Raw genomic sequence first — 20,790 nt, 5'->3', positions numbered from 1 at the left:
CCAGAACAGTAGCAATACAATAAGTTTGATTCTTAATAAAAAATATTGTCTTAAATGTAGTACAGGTTGAGTATCCCTCATCCAAATATTCGTCATACAAATTATTCTGAAAACCATAGTCTCCAAAATTACAATTTTATTTTGCTAAAAACCTGTACCTGGCACTACTGGGGAAATTAAATGTAACTGGCACTAAATATGTGCAAGAGAATTATTGCTTAGCATTCAAATTCAGTGCCTGACACACATTTTGTTTAATGTTTTAAAACCTTGTTTCATGCACAAATAAAATATATTTGTATTTCATGTGTTTATACAAAATACATGCAAGATACCTCATTCAAATATAAAAATATTCCAAAATACGGAATAATCTGTTATCCAAATTGTTTCTGGTCCCGAGTATTTTGGATAAGGGATACTCAACCTGTACTGTGTAACTTATTTTTACTTTATGTTTTATAATGCCACGTTGCACCCACCAGATCAGTAAATAAGTCATCATGTCAGGCAGGCAGTGTAAGATTGTAAGATTGAATACATACTTTATGATTATACAGTAAAACATATTTATATGTGAGAAATTAGAATAAAAGTGTTCTGACATATCAGCGTTTCTTGAAGCTAATTAAACTTATTTTCTCTTAAGCTGGGTACATACTAGTAGATATATCTGCAGATCAATTGATCAGCAGATATTTTTTATTTATTAACAGTTTCTTATAAAGTGCAGCAAATTCAGACACACAGGTAAATAACAAATAACAAACATTTATAAAGTAATAGTAATAGATATATCTACAGATTGGTCAGCGTATTCTGAGCTGTCAATTGCCGACGGTTCCTGCAGTGGCTGTAGGGGCGGTTGGCAGATTGCCCGTACACACAGAACGACGATGTACATGCGATGCAATATATCTGTGAATGACTCTGACCACAGATATATCATCCGTTCACACTGGCCGATGGTCCGCCGATATATTGGCCATTCAATCGAACGACCGCCAAACCTTAAATCTCATCTGTGTAAATACTTGTTAAATCATCCACTTACTTGCAAATAAAAATGATAATAAACAAGATAGTTATAATATTATTTGAAATTTATTTATTTGCATGTAGGCAAAAGTTAACACACCAACTTGCAATTGATTTTTGCATTTGCTGCTGCAGTTTTAGTTTTTAAACTTTGTAAGAGAACATGCAAGAACTTATACACTTTTTTAATAACTGTTACATAAAGTTGTGTTGACGTGGCCATAGTCAAATTGGATCTGTACGTGGCTGGCAGCTGCTGTTCATTCCAAAGTACTACTCGCTTCTGAGGACAAGATGACTACATTCAGTTCTGCTACAATTTGAAATCCTAATTGCATTCATAAATTTCAAATATGTCTTACTTCTACCTAGAACAGCTTTGTTTTTGTTTTGTAATTTGCATTCATAAGATTTTAATTAGCATGAAAGTCTGAAATCTGTTACTCATTATGGCATCACAGTACTCAACTCCAAATCCTCCCACAGCTTCTTGGAGCTCTGTCTGTGTATGAAAAACAAAGTTTTGTATGAATAACTTTTGAAATAGACACAAATCTGCTGTTTAACAGGTGAAATGATATATACATTTCCTAAAGGAATCTTGTAATCTAGATACATGATTTAAAAAGGAAAAGTATAATGCCAGGGGTTTTCAGAAGATAGAAAAAAATTGCATTGAGCACCCACGAAAAAATTTTTTGTAAGCATATAAGTGTTCCATCTAGCCTGATATCTTCCGTCTAGTGCCGAAATATATTTATGGAGTTGCTTACCAGGCTTGTCATCACCACACCACAGTTGTCAGGAAAGTAGTCCACTAAGATGGGATGTTGCTAGTGGCAACCAATCAGAATCTACTAGCATCTGATTGGTTGCCCATAGAAACATCTACATGTCAATTTGAACTCCCATCTTAGTAAATTTCCCCCTTAGTGACATGTTGCAGTTTAATTGAAGATACTTTTCTAGAAGGTTGATCACAATCTTAACATAGTTGTCAGCTCTTCTGTTACATATGAAGCCATGCAGGGCCCAGTTGAAAGTTGTCTAGTTCCTCGGTTAAGGAACCAGTGGTGTTCAGAGGGGGGTACTTTTTACCTGGACCAGGGAGTCGGGCAGTGAAAGGAGAGAGATGACAGCAGCAGCCTGTCCTCTCTCTCTCTCTTCCTTTCATTTTTTTCTTCACAGGGTGTGACCACACCCCCTCCCTGAGGCCCTGCCCTCATCAGTGACCCCATTTCTTTTACCAGGGCCCAGACGACCTGTTTGCATCCGTGACCTTAACCCCAAAGTAATAATAGTAGTACACTGTCACTTTTTTGTGGAAAATGTAGCCAAAAACTAACCACAAAACAAAAAAAAATTAAAGAAACATCACTCACAACCGTCACTTGATGCAAGTTATACAAAGACAAAACAAGACCTGGCCTACAATGACTCAGCATTCCTGTATACTGGTTTGCCAAGCCACAGTATATATTGTCAAGATGCCAAAATTCACTAGACTTTAACAAAATACCTCTGCATAATGAATGTGCTATATCTCGCAACAAAGAGCTACTGAATATTAAATGTCATATTCACTGTTCACATGCTGAAATTAGTTAAAAGTAACTTATCATATATAGTTCCCAGTGGACATTTTCACACTACATACTATCTACTTCAGGATATCATCTTGGCCCTTATTCTGATCGGTGCGTACTTTCCCGAATTCTTACGGAGCGGGCCGCACGCAACGCTATGTGGACCTCGTCCGTAGAAACGCCCATCGAGCCTCCGCATTCGGACGGACTCACTCTTTAAGAAGAGGGCGTGTGTACGGACGACATACAAACCTTGCGTGTGCGGTGGACACGCACAGATTCGGCACGGTCTTACAGCGTAAGCATGGTCTTACCGCGTCAAAACGTACGGGAACCTGGCCGTACGCACCGATGCGGAGTATTTACGCTAAATACAACACTATTTATCTGAGCACAGACAGCAATCACATGACCCACTTATGCAATTAGGCAACCCCATTAAAAAGTGCTTGTTTTTTATTTGAATCATTTAAATCCTAATACATACTGAACCACATTACTACTACATTCATTACACACATTAACCCTTACAGCATGTGAACATAACATACATCTATATACAGTATGTACATTTTGCTAATTTAAAAGAGTATAAACAAGTTACACATATACTTTTCCATGTAAACAAAACACACAGACAACTTCGAACTGTAAGAAAATATTTATTAAACTAACAATTTTTGGATGAAAAAAAAAAATGTAACAAATTAAATAGCTAAATCAAGCAGCTGGTCCAACTCCGCCATGACCTGACATAGACCCTCTTCTGCTTGGGCTGGCTCATCTGTGGACATATTAAAAAGGGTAAAATTACTAATGATATTCATGCATACATTTGACATAGTCATACATAAATTTTAAACATGCAAGGTGACAGGTGTGTGTGTATATATATATATATATATATATATATATATATATATATATATATGTATGTATATAGACACATATATAACTATATATATGACACATGCAGCTATACATACATGCATACATACTACATGGAAAGCCTGTTTTTTCCCCTCTACCCTTTACTCTGTAGAACACCTCACTGTCATAGTGCTCCTTCTGAATCTAAACCCACCCATGACTAAGCTCTGAGAAGCAAGTCATGCGCTGCACCAATTCCAACTCATCAAAAAGCGCTCAGTGTCTGTTATATGATGGAGCGTGGCATGGGACTTAGTCAACTCTCAGGAATGCTCAGTACATTTGTGCAATCAAGCATGGCTTGCCTGCTGATGGTCTGCTCCATAAATCATTGTCATAATGCCAGTTAGGTGAAGCTGCAGCACTAACCCACTCCCATGCCCAAAATCATTACTAAGGCCAAATCAACACACAATTATGGTGCCAACCATACATGCAGACCGCAGGGGGGGTTTAGCTAGAGAAGGGCCCAGGGGCACTGACCACTTGTTACTCCATTCTAAGCCACGCCTGTCCATACTCCATTTATTTCATACTTAATCTAGTTTAGAAAGATCAATCACCAGTAAACTCTACTCACCTATATGAGGCTACAGATTGTATGCTTGCAGCAGGGACATGTAACCCTTACATGAGCAAGTCATCCCTTTCTTCCAGGATACAGATTAACTACACAGGTTCAGTGGCTCTTAAAATCGACCTGAAGGCCATCCGCACAACCTGTGTCATTAATATGTGTCCAGGATGAAAGGGATGGTTTGGCCACCCTATATAAGTGTGTCTGTTGGTACCCTGTTTGTTATATGAATTTATAGTTTTAAAAAACACAATTGAATCACCAGTGCTACATAGCAAATAGTAGATGCCAGAAGGAATAATTAATCCTTATGTATACATACCAATTTCGGCCGCCTGCACGACCTCACAGGCCTCCACCTCCTCCTCTTCTTCAAGGGCCTCCTCTGCTGCCACCTCCTCCTCTGCTGGCAGCACCTCCGCCTCCACAGCCCACACCTCCTCCTCCACTTCCTCTGCCACCTCCTCCGCCTCCACTTCCTCCGCCATCCCTTTCTCTGAAACCACCTCCTCTGCCCTCACTTCTGCAACCTCCTTCTGGGCCACCTCTGCCTCCTCCCGGGCCTGTCTTGCTCGATCCCGTGCTGTGTTTGAGACAAAAAAAATGCCAATTAGGGGTCATTTGGACAGATGTATTAAGCCTTAACAAGCAATAAATACAAAGGTTATAAGTTAAGATAACTGTACAGCCAATCAGCTCCTTAGTGTCTTTTACACAACACAGCCTGTAACATGGCAGTTATGATGTGACATTTGGGCCATTGTAAGCATCACAATCAGAAATCCTACACAATGACATATTTTATCACCATTACAGGGTGTCAAACAGGAAGTAGCACCCATATAGTGTATGCCATGTTTAACTCATGATCAGGCTGGTTACCTTATTGGCTTAAATAAGGTCATGTAAGCAATCATGTACAAATGGCCATTTAATGTATAAACACTCACATCTCGCAATCCTGGCCCTGATTTGCTGGAGCAAATCCGGCTGCCGACGCCTCAGGTCTGACCATCGCCGCTCCAGCTGAGCGATGGTCCTACGCACCTGTGTGCGGGCGTATATGCGCCGGCGGTCCACCGCATAAGCATTACGCTTTTGCCTGTTTGTTATAAATGGGCCTGCCCGTCCCAGCCTGGTCTCCATAACGGAGACCAGTGTCCTCAGCTCCGCTGGCGAAAAAGGTGCTGCTCTGCCATAGGCCGCCATCTTAGCAAACGCACAATTCAAGCAATCATGTCCTGTCATTGGTTGATCAGAGTGATATTTGGTATTAACTTTATTGTTCATTTTGACAGTTACAGCGTGTATGCGCCACAACAGACGGCTAACCCATTGCATCGCTAACCCACACTTGCTGTACCTTTGCATAGTTGAGCAGACCATGCCATTACTTACTGTCTCCTAAACAGACAGTGTAAAATAAGTTCGGAATCCATTATATATAATCTATTACATTCACCAAACATGGGTATAAGCAACAGGTGAAATAGTCTGCATCACTAGCCACTTACACCTAACTCAACAAGGTACTAAACAGCTTTATTATAGTGAAAGCTATACAGCAGAAACATAGCAAATAGTGCCAGACCTTTTCCCAATATTAGGCCATGGTGCCATGTGTACACTTACCTTCTACTGGCCCACACTAGAGATGTGGAATGCAATGTAGCTAGCATCAAGGCTGAATTTGGAGACCTTTCACATGTGATTTGGATGCTAGCACTGATTACTATTGCCTAAGTGGTGGACTGGATTTAAATATGGAATGGTTAGTGTCATTTGTACTACATACCAAACAAGTGCTCAGTACAGATGTACATTCACATATACATTTCATGTGTGACCTCAGTTTTATTTGATCATTGGAGTACAAATCTGCAATTACCTACTAAATCAGACTTACAAAGTTTGCCAGTTTTTTTTTTTTTTTTCGCAGCTAGGGGCGTGGCCTATGCGCCGCACGGTCGACGCTGCCGTACGGAACGCGGCCGTACGGAACGCAGGGTGTCGCTGATGTACGCCAATTACAGAAATAGGATATAAAGGTGTGTTAGACAAATGCAATGTTGTTGCAAACATGGCTGGCTCAGATTCAGAGGAAGACCAGGTGTTTTCGGCCGCCTGCACGACCTCACAGGCCTCCACCTCCTCCTCTTCTTCAAGGGCCTCCTCTGCTGCCACCTCCTCCTCTGCTGGCAGCACCTCCGCCTCCACAGCCCACACCTCCTCCTCCACTTCCTCTGCCACCTCCTCCACCTCCACTTCCTCCGCCATCCCTTCCTCTGAAACCAACTCCTCTGCCCTCACTTCTGCAACCTCCTCCTAGGCCACCTCTGCCTCCTCCCGGGCCTGTCTTGCTCGATCCCGTGCTGTGTTTGAGACAAAAAAAATGCCAATTAGGGGTAATTTGGACAGATGTATTAAGCCTTAACAAGCAATAAATACAAAGGTTATAAGTTAAGATAACTGTACAGCCAATCAGCTCCTTAGTGTCTTTTACACAACACAGCCTGTAACATGACAGTTATGATGTGACATTTGGGCCATTGTAAGCATCACAATCAATAATCCTACACAATGACATATTTTATCACCATTACAGGGTGTCAAACAGGAAGTAGCACCCATATAGTGTATGCCATGTTTAACTCATGATCAGGCTGGTTACCTTATTGGCTTAACCCCTTCCTGACAGAGCTAGTTTTTGCGTTCCTGACAGAGCCATTTTTTTCAAATCTGACATGTCTCACTTAAGTGGGGATAACTTTTTTTTGCTTTTACTTATCCCAGTGATTTTGAGATTGTTTTTTCGTGACACATTGTACTTCAAATTAGTGGTAAATTTGGGTCGATACAGTCTGTGTTTTTTTGTGAAAAATACCAAAATGTCGTGAAAAAATGGAAAATTTAGCGATTTGCAAAATGTTAAATTTTCTGCTTGTGAGACAAATAATCATACCACTCAAAATAGTTAATAACTAACATAGACCATATGTCTACTTTATGTTGCCATCATTATTTCAACTTCCTTTTAATTTTTTTGGACACTAGGAGGCTTCAAATATGAATAGCAAATTCTCAAATTTTCAAGAAAATTTCAAACACTGATTTTTTTAGGGACCAGTTCAGTTCTGATGTGACTTTGAGGGACTTGTATGTGAGACACCCCCATAAATGATGCCATTTCAAAAACTGCACCCCTCACAGTATTCAAAACAGCATTTTGGAAGTTTGTTAACCCTTTAGGTGTTTCACAGGAATTAAAACAAAGTGTAGGTGAAATTTCAAAATTTCATTTTTTTTGCAGATTTGCAAATTTAATACATTTTTCTAAGGAACACAGTACATTTTACTAGAGAAATGTGACTAAAAATTGATTCCCCCAATTCTTTGGTTTTCATAAATATCCTATATGTGGCCCTAGTGTGCACGGTGACCAAACCACAGGCTTCATAATAGAAGGAGCACCTACTTGATTTTGGAGCCTCCTTTTTATGAGATTATTTTTTAGGAACCATGTAGGTTTCTAGGCACCATAAGATGCTAAAAGTTAGGTACCCCCCCACAAGTGACCCCATTTTGCAAACTACACCCTTCAGGGAATTCATCTAGGGGTATAGTGTACATTTCAAACCCCCAGGGGTTTCACCAATTGTGGTACAACTGGGCAGTGAAAATGAAAAAAATAAATTTTTCATTTTCACAGCTCAGTTGTATCAAAATTGGTGAAACCCCTGGGGGTTTGAAATGTACACTATACCCCTTGATGAATTCCCTGAAGGGTGTAGTTTGCAAAATGGGGTCACTTGTGGGGGGGTTCCACTGTATGGGTGTTTCGGGGGTCATTCAACCAGAATCTGTGCTGCAAAATCCAAAAATCACTCCTTCCCTTCTGAGTCCTGCCATGCACCCAACTGGTATTTTTTGGTCACACATGAGGCATTGCCGTACTCGGGAGAAATTGGGGCACAGATTTTGGGGTGCTTTGTCTCCTTCATTCCTTGTGAAAATGAAAAATTTTGAGCCAGATCTGCATTTTTGTGTAAAAAAATGTAATTTTTTACACAAAAATGCAGTTCTGGCTCAAAATTTTTTATTTTCACAAGGAATGAAGGAGACAAAGCACCCCAAAATCTGTGCCCCAATTTCTCCCGAGTACGGCAATGCCTCACGTGTGACCAAAAAATACCAGTTGGGTGCATGGCAGGACTCAGAAGGGAAGGAGTGATTTTTGGTGGCGGAATGAATGGTGGGTGCTATGTCGCATTAGCAAGACCCCCGAAGCACCAATACAGTGGAACCCCCCCACAAGTGACCCCATTTTGCAAACTACACCCTTCAGGGAATTCATCTAGGGGTATAGTGTACATTTCAAACCCCCAGGGGTTTTACCAATTGTGGTACAACTGGGCAGTGAAAATGAAAAAAATAAATTTTTCATTTTCACAGCTCAGTTGTATCAAAATTGGTGAAACCCCGGGGGGTTTGAAATGTACACTATACCCCTTGATGAATTCCCTGAAGGGTGTAGTTTGCAAAATGGGGTCACTTGTGGGGGGGTTCCACTGTATGGGTGTTTCGGGGGTCATTCAACCAGAATCTGTGCTGCAAAATCCAAAAATCACTCCTTCCCTTCTGAGTCCTGCCATGCACCCAACTGGTATTTTTTGGTCACACATGAGGCATTGCCGTACTCGGGAGAAATTAGGGCACAGATTTTGGGGTGCTTTGTCTCCTTCATTCCTTGTGAAAATGAAAAATTTTGAGCCAGATCTGCATTTTTGTGTAAAAAAATGTAATTTTTCACACAAAAATGCAGTTCTGGCTCAAAATTTTTTATTTTCACAAGGAATGAAGGAGACAAAGCACCCCAAAATCTGTGCCCCAATTTCTCCCGAGTACGGCAATGCCTCACGTGTGACCAAAAAATACCAGTTGGGTGCATGGCAGGACTCAGAAGGGAAGGAGTGATTTTTGGTGGCGGAATGAATGGTGGGTGCTATGTCGCATTAGCAAGACCCCCGAAGCACCAATACAGTGGAACCCCCCCACAAGTGACCCCATTTTAGTCACCAGCTTTGGGAGGGGGGCTGGCGCTGCGGCTGGCGGGGGGGTGGGAGGGGTGCTGGCGCTGCGGCAGCCGGGTGGGTGGGAGGGAGGGGGGCTGCCGGGTGGGAGGGGGGGGGGGCTGGCGATCGGTGGGGTATATACACACACACACACACACACATATATATATATATATATATATATGTGTATATATGTATATATATATATATATATATTTATATATATACATATATATACACACACATATATATATATATATATATGTGTGTGTATATATATATATATATATATATATATATACATATATTTTCAGTGCATATATTTTATTTTACAACTTTTTCAGCAGCTTGATGCTGCTGCTGCTGCTGCGGGGGGGAGGGGGGAGGAGGGCAGCGCTGCGTGCGCTCCAGACGCTCCGGGGGAGCCGTGGGAGCCGCTGCTGCTGCCGGGTGAGTGCCCGGCGGGTGCGAGGGGTGGGCTGCACATCGGTGGTGATCGGTGCTGTACCTGACAGCACCGATCACCACCGATCCCTGTGTTACCGAGCGGCTTAGCCGCCGGTAACACAGGAAACGCTGTGAATGGCTGTTCAGATTTGAACAGCCAATCACAGCGATCGCCGACCGGGGGGGGCACCCCTGCCCCCCCTGGGCGGCGAGGGGGGATGTCTGCTGTCAGGGACAGCAGACATCACCTAACTGTCACTGCGTCTCTAGACGCAGTGACAGTTAGAAGTCATGACGTACATTTATGCCATGTGTCGGGAAGTACCTCCCGGCCATGACGTAAATGTACGTCAAATGTCGGGAAGGGGTTAAATAAGGTCATGTAAGCAATCATGTACAAATGGCCATTTAATGTATAAACACTCACATCTCGCAATCCTGGCCCTGATTTGCTGGAGCAAATCCGGCTGCCGACGCCTCAGGTCTGACCATCGCCGCTCCAGCTGAGCGATGGTCCTACGCACCTGTGTGCGGGCGTATATGCGCCGGCGGTCCACCGCATAAGCATTACGCTTTTGCCTGTTTGTTATAAATGGGCCTGCCCGTCCCAGCCTGGTCTCCATAACGGAGACCAGTGTCCTCAGCTCCGCTGGCGAAAAAGGTGCTGCTCTGCCATAGTCCGCCATCTTAGCAAACGCACAATTCAAGCAATCATGTCCTGTCATTGGTTGATCAGAGTGATATTTGGTATTAACTTTATTGTTCATTTTGACAGTAACAGCGTGTATGCGCCACAACAGACGGCTAACCCATTGCATCGCTAACCCACACTTGCTGTACCTTTGCATAGTTGAGCAGACCATGCCATTACTTACTGTCTCCTAAACAGACAGTGTAAAATAAGTTCGGAATCCATTATATATAATCTATTACATTCACCAAACATGGGTATAAGCAACAGGTGAAATAGTCTGCATCACTAGCCACTTACACCTAACTCAACAAGGTACTAAACAGCTTTATTATAGTGAAAGCTATACAGCAGAAACATAGCAAATAGTGCCAGACCTTTTCCCAATATTAGGCCATGGTGCCATGTGTACACTTACCTTCTACTGGCCCACACTAGAGATGTGGAATGCAATGTAGCTAGCATCAAGGCTGAATTTGGAGACCTTTCACATGTGATTTGGATGCTAGCACTGATTACTATTGCCTAAGTGGTGGACTGGATTTAAATATGGAATGGTTAGTGTCATTTGTACTACATACCAAACAAGTGCTCAGTACAGATGTACATTCACATATACATTTCATGTGTGACCTCAGTTTTATTTGGTCATTGGAGTACAAATCTGCAATTACCTACTAAATCAGACTTCCTAAGTTTGCCAGTTTTTTTTTTCCGCAGCTAGGGGCGTGGCCTATGCGCCGCACGGTCGACGCTGCCGTACGGAACGCGGCCATACGGAACGCAGGGTGTCGCTGATGTACGCCAATTACAGAAATAGGATATAAAGGTGTGTAAGACAAATGCAATGTTGTTGCAAACATGGCTGGCTCAGATTCAGAGGAAGACCAGGTGTTGCAGGACCTATTTGGCAGCATGGACTCCAGCACCACCTATGTCCCCATCAACCCAGACCAGCCATTGGGAGAACAGCAGCCAGATGGGCCATCTACATCAGGCCAATCGGCAGCTGGCCCATCTTCAGCCTCAGCAGAATCATTGGGAACACAGCAGGTGGCTTCCCAACAGAGTAGCCTGGCCAGCACTTCGAGTACAGCGACAGGTGGCCGTGGCCGTGGCAGTGGCCGTGCCAGTGGCAGTGGCGGTGCCAGTGGCCGTGGCCGAAATAGGGCAATAAGAGGAACCAACCACCAGAAACATGGCATTCAAAGCGCAGGAGCTTGCCATCCTGGTGCCCCGCGCACGGGATTGGATCGAGTGTCCACAGGACCGGTTGACACACAGAAGGAGATGGAAGATCTGGGAGGACATAACGGCGGAGATTAATGCGGTGGCTCCACAAGTTCGTGAGACGGAGAACGTTAAGAAGAGGCAAGTTCATGTGTGTTACATTTGAGCAGTACAAGACCAGTAATGTTTACTTTAGATGTTAGATGGAGTTGCTAAATGGGCGGTCACGTTGCTTGGAGGCACAGACATGTTTGCCATGTCATTTAATTGATAGTTATTGTAGGGTGAGTGTGAGTGTATCTTCTAAGGCTTGGTTTTCAAATTTAATATAATGTAAGTTTGGTGTCATGAGGCACATGTTGTAATCTGTTGCAGATTGCAATGGGTGCTACAGCAAACATGAGGAGTGATATGTATTAATATGTAAACTTTGATTGCAGGTGGCACGACTTCAAAATGAACCTCAGGAAGAAATTGACCCAGCGGTGGGAACACAGCCACACCTCTGGGGCTGGCCCCATGCCATCAAAGCTGAAGCTCACCCCCTGGAAGAGATAGCAGAGTGCTGCATTGCAGTCAAGGAGGTCCGGGGGGTGAGCACCATGGACAGCAAAGTCATGGCTTCTTTGCTTGAAGGTAATTATTTGCCATGCCATAAGTAGCTGGTTCTAATTTTGCATGGAATGTGTTGTAATTGGAATGTTCTCTTTCACCAGCATCCCCACCGCTTGGTCAAGAATCTCTTGAGGAGGTTGAGGAGTCTGTGCCACCTGCCACCAGTACCAGGCCCGTGCAGCAGCAGCAGCAGCAGCCACTGACCGAGGCTGAATTGACCAGGTGGGTGCAGGTGCTTTCCCATATTCAGCAGCAGGGAGAGTCGGCATCAGAGCGGGTGCGTAGGACCGAGGAGGTCTTGCAGGGTTTGGTCAGCAGCCACCAGAGTATCGCTGGGAGCCTGCAGGCTATGGCTGCCACCCAGCAATCAATTGCTGCTAGCCTGCAGGTGCTGTCTGATCAAGCCCGGCAAAATTACCTCCTCCTCCACCATAATGAGCTTATGGTGGAGCTAGTTGCCAGCAATAGGGTCCTAATGTCATCCGTTTCTGATGCATTCCCACCATCAGCACTCCCTGCTGCCAGAGGGGGAAGACCATCCACCCCCTCACCAGCATCTGCTCCACCTGGGCCACCATCTGACCGTGGCCGTGGCCGAAGAGCTGCTGCACGTGGCAAGGAGCCAGCCAGGGGCAAACGTGCCCGCAAATGAACTTGTGTCCGCATTAATCTCCACCCTTATGTCTTCCCAAATCTTTCATTGAGCTGTGTGTGTCAGCTTCCTGTGTCCAATTCCGTGCAGAGGGTACCCACATTTGCCCTCGTTTCGAATGTCATGTTTGGTTCCCCTGTTGGCCTGTTTCGGCTAGCATTACTGTCTGCTGTACTTGAAGTGTTGGTGCTATACTTTTGTTGTGAAGCCACCTGATGTGTTCCTAATGATTCGGCTGTGGCTATGTATGTCTACAATACATGTATTTAGTATATATTATTTACTTTTATTCCTGCAATGGTACCTTTTAATGTGTGACAGTTTCTAATTTATTTTATACGTTCATTTAATAAATGTTTTTTTTTCCCCCCAAATGTGTGGTTTAATTGATACATGTAGAAGTGGCATGTGTATTTGTATTATTAATATTAAGTTGTGTTCATTATTTGCAGTGTAAAAGTGTGTGAAAAGTGCTGCATATATGTGTGTGTTTTGTAATGTTCCATTTAAGCTGCAATGGTTCCAATTGAAGCAGTGACAAGCGTGTAATTAACAAGTAATGAGTAAAGGAGTGGATTGTATTGTGTTCAGCTGACAATGGTTTCAGTGATTAGGCGTTCTGATTGCCTAGCGCATGACCGAGTGGTGTCCGCAAAGCAATACTTGCTTATGGACACCGCATATTTCTTGCCTTTTTGTTCGCGTGCATTCGGCGTGCTGTCCGAATGCACGCCTACCAAAATAAGTGCACTCCCCCGTGTCCGCCCATGTTTCCGCCCAGTTTAGCCTACTTTGAAACTACGCCCCTGTGTATTTCCGAATGACGCCCATAATACGCCCATATTTCACGAGTGATTGCGGTGCACATTTCTGTGCGGTATTAGTGAGTACAAGTACGTAGACCATGCGTGGCACATGCGCATAGCGTTCCCCACGCATGCGCAGACGGCTAAAAAACGTCATCCCAAAGTATTCAGGAATTATACGCACCAACCAGAATAAGGCCCCTTGTGACAAGGGCCCTTATTCTGATCGGTGCGTACTTTCCCGAATTTTTTCGGAGCGGGCCGCACGCAACGCTATGCGGACATCGTCCGTAGAAACGCCCATCGAGCCTCCGCATTCGGACGGACTCACTCTTTAAGAAGAGGGCGTGTGTACGGACGACATACAAACCTTGCGTGTGCGGTGGACACGCACAGATTCGGCACGGTCTTACAGCGTAAGCACGGTCTTACCGCGTCAGAACGTACGGGAACCTGGCCGTACGCACCGATGCGGAGTATTTACGCTAAATACAACACTATTTATCTGAGCACAGAGAGCGATCACATGACCCACTTATGCAATTAGGCAACCTCATTAAAAAGTGCTTGTTTTCTATTTGAATCAATTAAATCCTAATACATACTGAACCACATTACTAATACATTCATTACACACATTAACCCTTACAGATGTTATATACATCTATATACAGTATGTACATTTTGCTAATTTAAAAGAGTATAAACAAGTTACACATATACTTTTCCATGTAAACAAAACACACAGACAACTTCGAACTGTAAGAAAATATTTATTAAACTAACAATTTTTGGATGAAAAAAAAAATGTAACAAATTAAATAGCTAAATCAAGCAGCTGGTCCAACTCCGCCATGACCTGGCGCATGTGTTCTCTTATTCTTAAGAGGGCCCCACGTAGACCCTCTTCTGCTTGGGCTGGCTCATCTGTGGACATATTAAAAAGGGTAAAATTACTAATGATATTCATGCATACATTTGACATAGTCATACATAAATTTTAAACATGCAAGGTGACAGGTGTGTGTGTATATATATATATATATATATATATATATATATATATGTATATAGACACATATATAACTATATATATGACACATGCAGCTATACATACATGCATACATACTACATGGAAAGCCTGTTTTTTCCCCTCTACCCTTTACTCTGTAGAACACCTCACTGTCATAGTGCTCCTTCTGAATCTAAACCCACCCATGACTAAGCTCTGAGAAGCATGTCATGCGCTGCACCAATTCCAACTCATCAAAAAGCGCTCAGTGTCTGTTATATGATGGAGCGTGGCATGGGACTTAGTCAACTCTCAGGAATGCTCAGTACATTTGTGCAATCAAGCATGGCTTGCCTGCTGATGGTCTGCTCCATAAATCATTGTCATAATGCCAGTTAGGTGAAGCTGCAGCACTAACCCACTCCCATGCCCAAAATCATTACTAAGGCCAAATCAACACACAATTATGGTGCCAACCATACATGCAGACCACAGGGGGGGTTTAGCTAGAGAAGGGCCCAGGGGCACTGACCACTTGTTACTCCATTCTAAGCCACGCCTGTCCATACTCCATTTATGTCATACTTAATTTAGTTTAGAAAGATCAATCACCAGTAAACTCTACTCACCTATATGAGGCTATAGATTGTATGCTTGCAGCAGGGACATGTAACCCTTACATGAGCAAGTCATCCTTTTCCTTCAGGATACAGATTAACTACACAGGTTCAGTGGCTCGACAGGTTAAAATCGACCTGAAGGCCATCCGCACAACCTGTGTCATTAATATGTGTCCAGGATGAAAGGGATGGTTTGGCCACCCTATATAAGTGTGTCTGTTGGTACCCTGTTTGTTGTATGAATTTATAGTTTTAAAAAACACAATTGAATCACCAGTGCTACATAGCAAATAGTAGATGCCAGAAGGAATAATTAATCCTTATGTATACATACCAATTTCGGCCGCCTGCACGACCTCACAGGCCTCCACCTCCTCCTCTTCTTCTTCAGGGGCCTCCTCTGCTGCCACCTCCTCCTCTGCTGGCAGCACCTCCGCCTCCACAGCCCATGCCTCCTCCTCCACTTCCTCTGCCACCTCCTCCGCCTCCACTTCCTCCGCCATCCCTTCCTCTGAAACCACCTCCTCGGCCCTCACTTCTGCAACCTCCTCCTGGGCCACCTCTGCCTCCTCCCGGGCCTGTCTTGCTCGATCCCGTGCTGTGTTTGAGACAAAAAAAAATGCCAATTAGGGGTCATTTGGACAGATGTATTAAGCCTTAACAAGCAATAAATACAAAGGTTATAAGTTGAGATAACTGTACAGCCAATCAGCTCCTTAGTGTCTTTTACACAACACAGCCTGTAACATGGCAGTTATGATGTGACATTTGGGCCATTGTAAGCATCACAATCAATAATCCTACACAATGACATATTTTATCACCATTACAGGGTGTCAAACAGGAAGTAGCACCCATATAGTGTATTCCATGTTTAACTCATGATCAGGCTGGTTACCTTATTGGCTTAAATAAGGTCATGTAAGCAATCATGTACAAATGGCCATTTAATATATTAACACTCACATCTCGCAATCCTGGCCCTGATTTTCTGGACCAAATCCGGCTGCCGACGCCTTAGGTCTGACCATCGCCGCTCCAGCTGAGCGATGGTCCTACGCACCTGTGTGCAGGCGTATATGCGCCGGCGGGCCACCGCATAAGCATTACGCTTTTGCCTGTTTGTTATAAATGGGCCTGCCCGTCCCAGCCTGGTCTCCATAACGGAGACCAGTGTCCTCAGCTCCGCTGGCGAAAAAGGTGCTGCTCTGCCATAGGCCGCCATCTTAGCAAACGCACAATTCAAGCAATCATGTCCTGTCATTGGTTGATCAGAGTGATATTTGGTATTAACTTTATTGTTCATTTTGACAGTAACAGCGTGTATGCGCCACAACAGACGGCTAACCCATTGCATCGCTAACCCACACTTGCTGTACCTTTGCATAGTTGAGCAGACCATGCCATTACTTACTGTCTCCTAAACAGACAGTGTAAAATAAGTTGGGAACCCATTATATATAATCTATTACATTCACCAAACATGGGTATAAGCAACAGGTGAAATAGTCTGCATCACTAGCCACTTACACCTAACTCAACAAGGTACTAAACAGCTTTATTATAGTAAAAGCTATACAGCAGAAACATAGCAAATAGTGACAGACCTTTTCCCAATATTAGGCCATGGTGCCATGTGTACACTTACCTTCTACTGGCCCACACTAGAGATGTGGAATGCAATGTAGCTAGCATCAAGGCTGAATTTGGAGACCTTTCACATGTGATTTGGATGCTAGCACTGATTACTATTGCCTAAGTGGTGGACTGGATTTAAATATGGAATGGTTAGTGTCATTTGTACTACATACCAAACAAGTGCTCAGTACAGATGTACATTCACATATACATTTCATGTGTGACCTCAGTTTTATTTGATCATTGGAGTACAAATCTGCAATTACCTACTAAATCAGACTTACAAAGTTTGCCAGTTTTTTTTTTTTTTTTCGCAGCTAGGGGCGTGGCCTATGCGCCGCACGGTCGACGCTGCCGTACGGAACGCGGCCGTACGGAACGCAGGGTGTCGCTGATGTACGCCAATTACAGAAATAGGTTATAAAGGTGTGTTAGACAAATGCAATGTTGTTGCAAACATGGCTGGCTCAGATTCAGAGGAAGACCAGGTGTTGCAGGACCTGTTTGGCAACATGGACTCCAGCACCACCTATGTCCCCATCAACCCAGACCAGCCATTGGGAGAACAGCAGCCAGATGGGCCATCTACATCAGGCCAATCAGCAGCTGGCCCATCTTCAGCCTCAGCAGAATCATTGGGAACACAGCAGGTGGCTTCCCAACAAAGTAGCCTGGCCAGCACTTCGAGTACAGCGACAGGTGGCCGTGTCCGTGGCAGTGGCCATGCCAGTGGCAGTGGCCGTGGCCGAAATAGGGCAACAGAGGAACCAACCACCAGAAACATGGCATTCGAAGCGCAGGAGCTTGCCATCCTGGTGCCCCGCGCACGGGATTGGATCGAGTGTCCACAGGACCGGTTGACACACACAAGGAGATGGAAGATCTGGGAGGACATAACGGCGGAGATTAATGCGGTGGCTCCACAAGTTCGTGAGACGGAGCACGTTAATAAGAGGCAAGTTCATGTGTGTTACATTTGAGCAGTACAAGACCAGTAATATTTACTTTAGATGTTAGATGGAGTTGCTAAATGGGCGGTCACGTTGCTTGGAGGCACAGACATGTTTGCCATGTCATTTAATTGATAGTTATTGTAGGGTGAGTGTAAGTGTATCTTCTAAGGTTTGGTTTCCAAATTTTATATAATGTAAGTTTGGTGTCATGAGGCACATGTTGTTATCTGTTGCAGATTGCAATGGGTGCTACAGCAAACATGAGGAGTGACATGTATTAATATGTAAACTTTGATTGCAGGTGGCACGACTTCAAAACGAACCTCAAGAAGAAATTGACCCAGCGGTGGGAACACAGCCACACCTCTGGGGCTGGCCCCATGCCATCAAAGCTGAAGCTCACCCCCCTGGAAGAGATGGCAGAGTGCTGCATTGCAGTCAAGGAGGTCCGGGGGGTGAGCACCATGGACAGCGAGGCCCCAGCGGAAGTCATGGCTTCTTTGCTTGAAGGTAATTATTTGCCATGCCATAAATAGCTGGTTCTAATTTTGCATAGAATGTGTTGTAATTGGAATGTTCTCTTTCACCAGCATCCCCACCGCTTGGTCAAGAATCTCTTGAGGAGGTTGAGGAGTCTGTGCCACCTGCCACCAGTACCAGGCCCGTGCAGCAGCAGCAGCCACTGACCGAGGCTGAATTGACCAGGTGGGTGCAGGTGCTTTCCCATATTCAGCAGCAGGGAGAGTCGGCATCAGAGCGGGTGCGTAGGACCGAGGAGGTCTTGCAGGGTTTAGTCAGCAGCCACCAGAGTATCGCTGGGAGCCTGCAGGCTATGGCTGCCACCCAGCAATCAATTGCTGCTAGCCTGCAGGTGCTGTCTGATCAAGCCCTGCGGCAAAATGACCTCCTCCTCCACCATAATGAGCTTATGGTGGAGCTAGTTGCCAGCAATAGGGTCCTAATGTCATCCGTTTCTGGTGCATTCCCACCATCAGCACTCCCTGCTGCCAGAGGGGGAAGACCATCCACCCCCTCACCAGCATCTGCTCCACCTGGGCCACCATCTGACTGTGGCCGTGGCCGAAGAGCTGCTGCACGTGGCAAGGAGCCTGCCAGGGGCAAACGTGCCCGCAAATGAACTTGTGTCCGCATTAATCTCCACCCTTATGTCTTCCCAAATCTTTCATTGAGCTGTGTGTGTCAGCTTCCTGTGTCCAATTCCGTGCAGAGGGTACCCACATTTGCCCTCGTTTCGTATGTCATGTTTGGTTCCCCTGTTGGCCTCTTTTGGCTAGCATTACTGTCTGCTGTACTTGAAGTGTTGGTGCTATACTTTTGTTGTGAAGCCACCTGATGTGTTCCTAATGATTCGGCTGTGGCTATGTATGTCTACAATACATGTATTTAGTATATATTATTTACTTTTATTCCTGCAATGGTACCTTTTAATGTGTGACAGTTTCTAATTTATTTTATACGTTCATTTAATAAATGTTTTTTTTTTCCCCCCAAATGTGTGGTTTAATTGATACATGTAGAAGTGGCATGTGTATTTGTATTATTAATATTAAGTTGTGTTCATTATTTGCAGTGTAAAAGTGTGTGAAAAGTGCTGCATATATGTGTGTGTTTAGTAATGTTCCATTTAAGCTGCAATGGTTCCAATTGAAGCAGTGACAAGCGTGTAATTAACAAGTAATGAGTAAAGGAGTGGATTGTATTGTGTTCAGCTGACAATGGTTTCAGTGATTAGGCGTTCTGATTGCCTAGCGCATGACCGAGTGGTGTCCGCAAAGCAATACTTGCTCATGGACACCGCATATTTCTTGCCTTTTTGTTCGCGTGCATTTGGCGTGCTGTCCGAATGCACGCCTACCAAAATAAGTGCACCCCCCCGTGTCCGCCCATGTTTCCGCCCAGTTTAGCCCACTTTGAAACTACGCCCCTGTGTATTTCCGAATGACGCCCATAATACGCCCATATTTCACGAGTGATTGCGGTGCACATTTCTGTGCGGTATTAGTGAGTACAAGTACGTAGACCATGCGTGGCACATGCGCATAGCGTTCCCCACGCATGCGCAGACGGCTAAAAAACGCCATCCGAAAGTATTCGGAAATATACGCACCAACCAGAATAAGGCCCAAGGTTATAGTACCAGGATCATTCAATAAGTAAGGTAACAAGATCTCCGGCCGGCTGGAGGTATGGTGCTGTGCCGCTGGGGGCCCGGACTGTAAGTCCCGGGCCCCAAAATTTCTAGTGGCGGCCCTGTACTAAATTATATTTGTGGCTAGTCCCTATATTGCTGCATGGTTCTGAGTCACTCTCCATGAATCAACTACCTTATTACTTGTGCCACAGATCACGCTGATGAAAACTCCCTTCCATCCAAACTTACATACATAATGCAACTGGGTCAGAACATGCACTGTACTACACCAGTGCTTAGTAACGTTGTGTGCTCAACTTCTGCCATTGCACAAAGGATTGTGTGCTAAGACCTGATTGGATGATCTCAGAACATGTACAGGAATTACTGACATCCCTGTATGATTCAGTCTAGCCAATTCTATGGTTGTCAGGAAAGTTATAGGGTGAGATGTAATAGGATGAGAGCTTCAGAAAGTGAGAGATTTGGTGAGAAATCTCCAGGGATTTTAAAGCGGCAATCAGCTACACTGCAAAATCACACTGGTGTTGCAGTGTAAATGATTGCCGCTTTAAAAAACCTGGAGCTTTCTCACCAAATCTCTCACTTTCTGAATCTCTCATCCTATTAAATCTCACCCATATTGTCCATTTGTTATACTTGGAATTGTAACTAATGCCAAGTAGTGTATTTTGGAGAATTTTAAAATATAATACATTTCAGGGTATAAAGAGGAAATAAAGATAATATTGGACTTTTTTCAGCATCTGC

The sequence above is a fragment of the Crinia signifera genome, chromosome 4 (genome assembly GCF_055691185.1).
Source record: "Crinia signifera chromosome 4, ASM5569118v1, whole genome shotgun sequence".
NCBI lineage: Eukaryota > Metazoa > Chordata > Amphibia > Anura > Myobatrachidae > Crinia > Crinia signifera.
Note: the sequence above shows the minus strand (reverse complement) of the source record.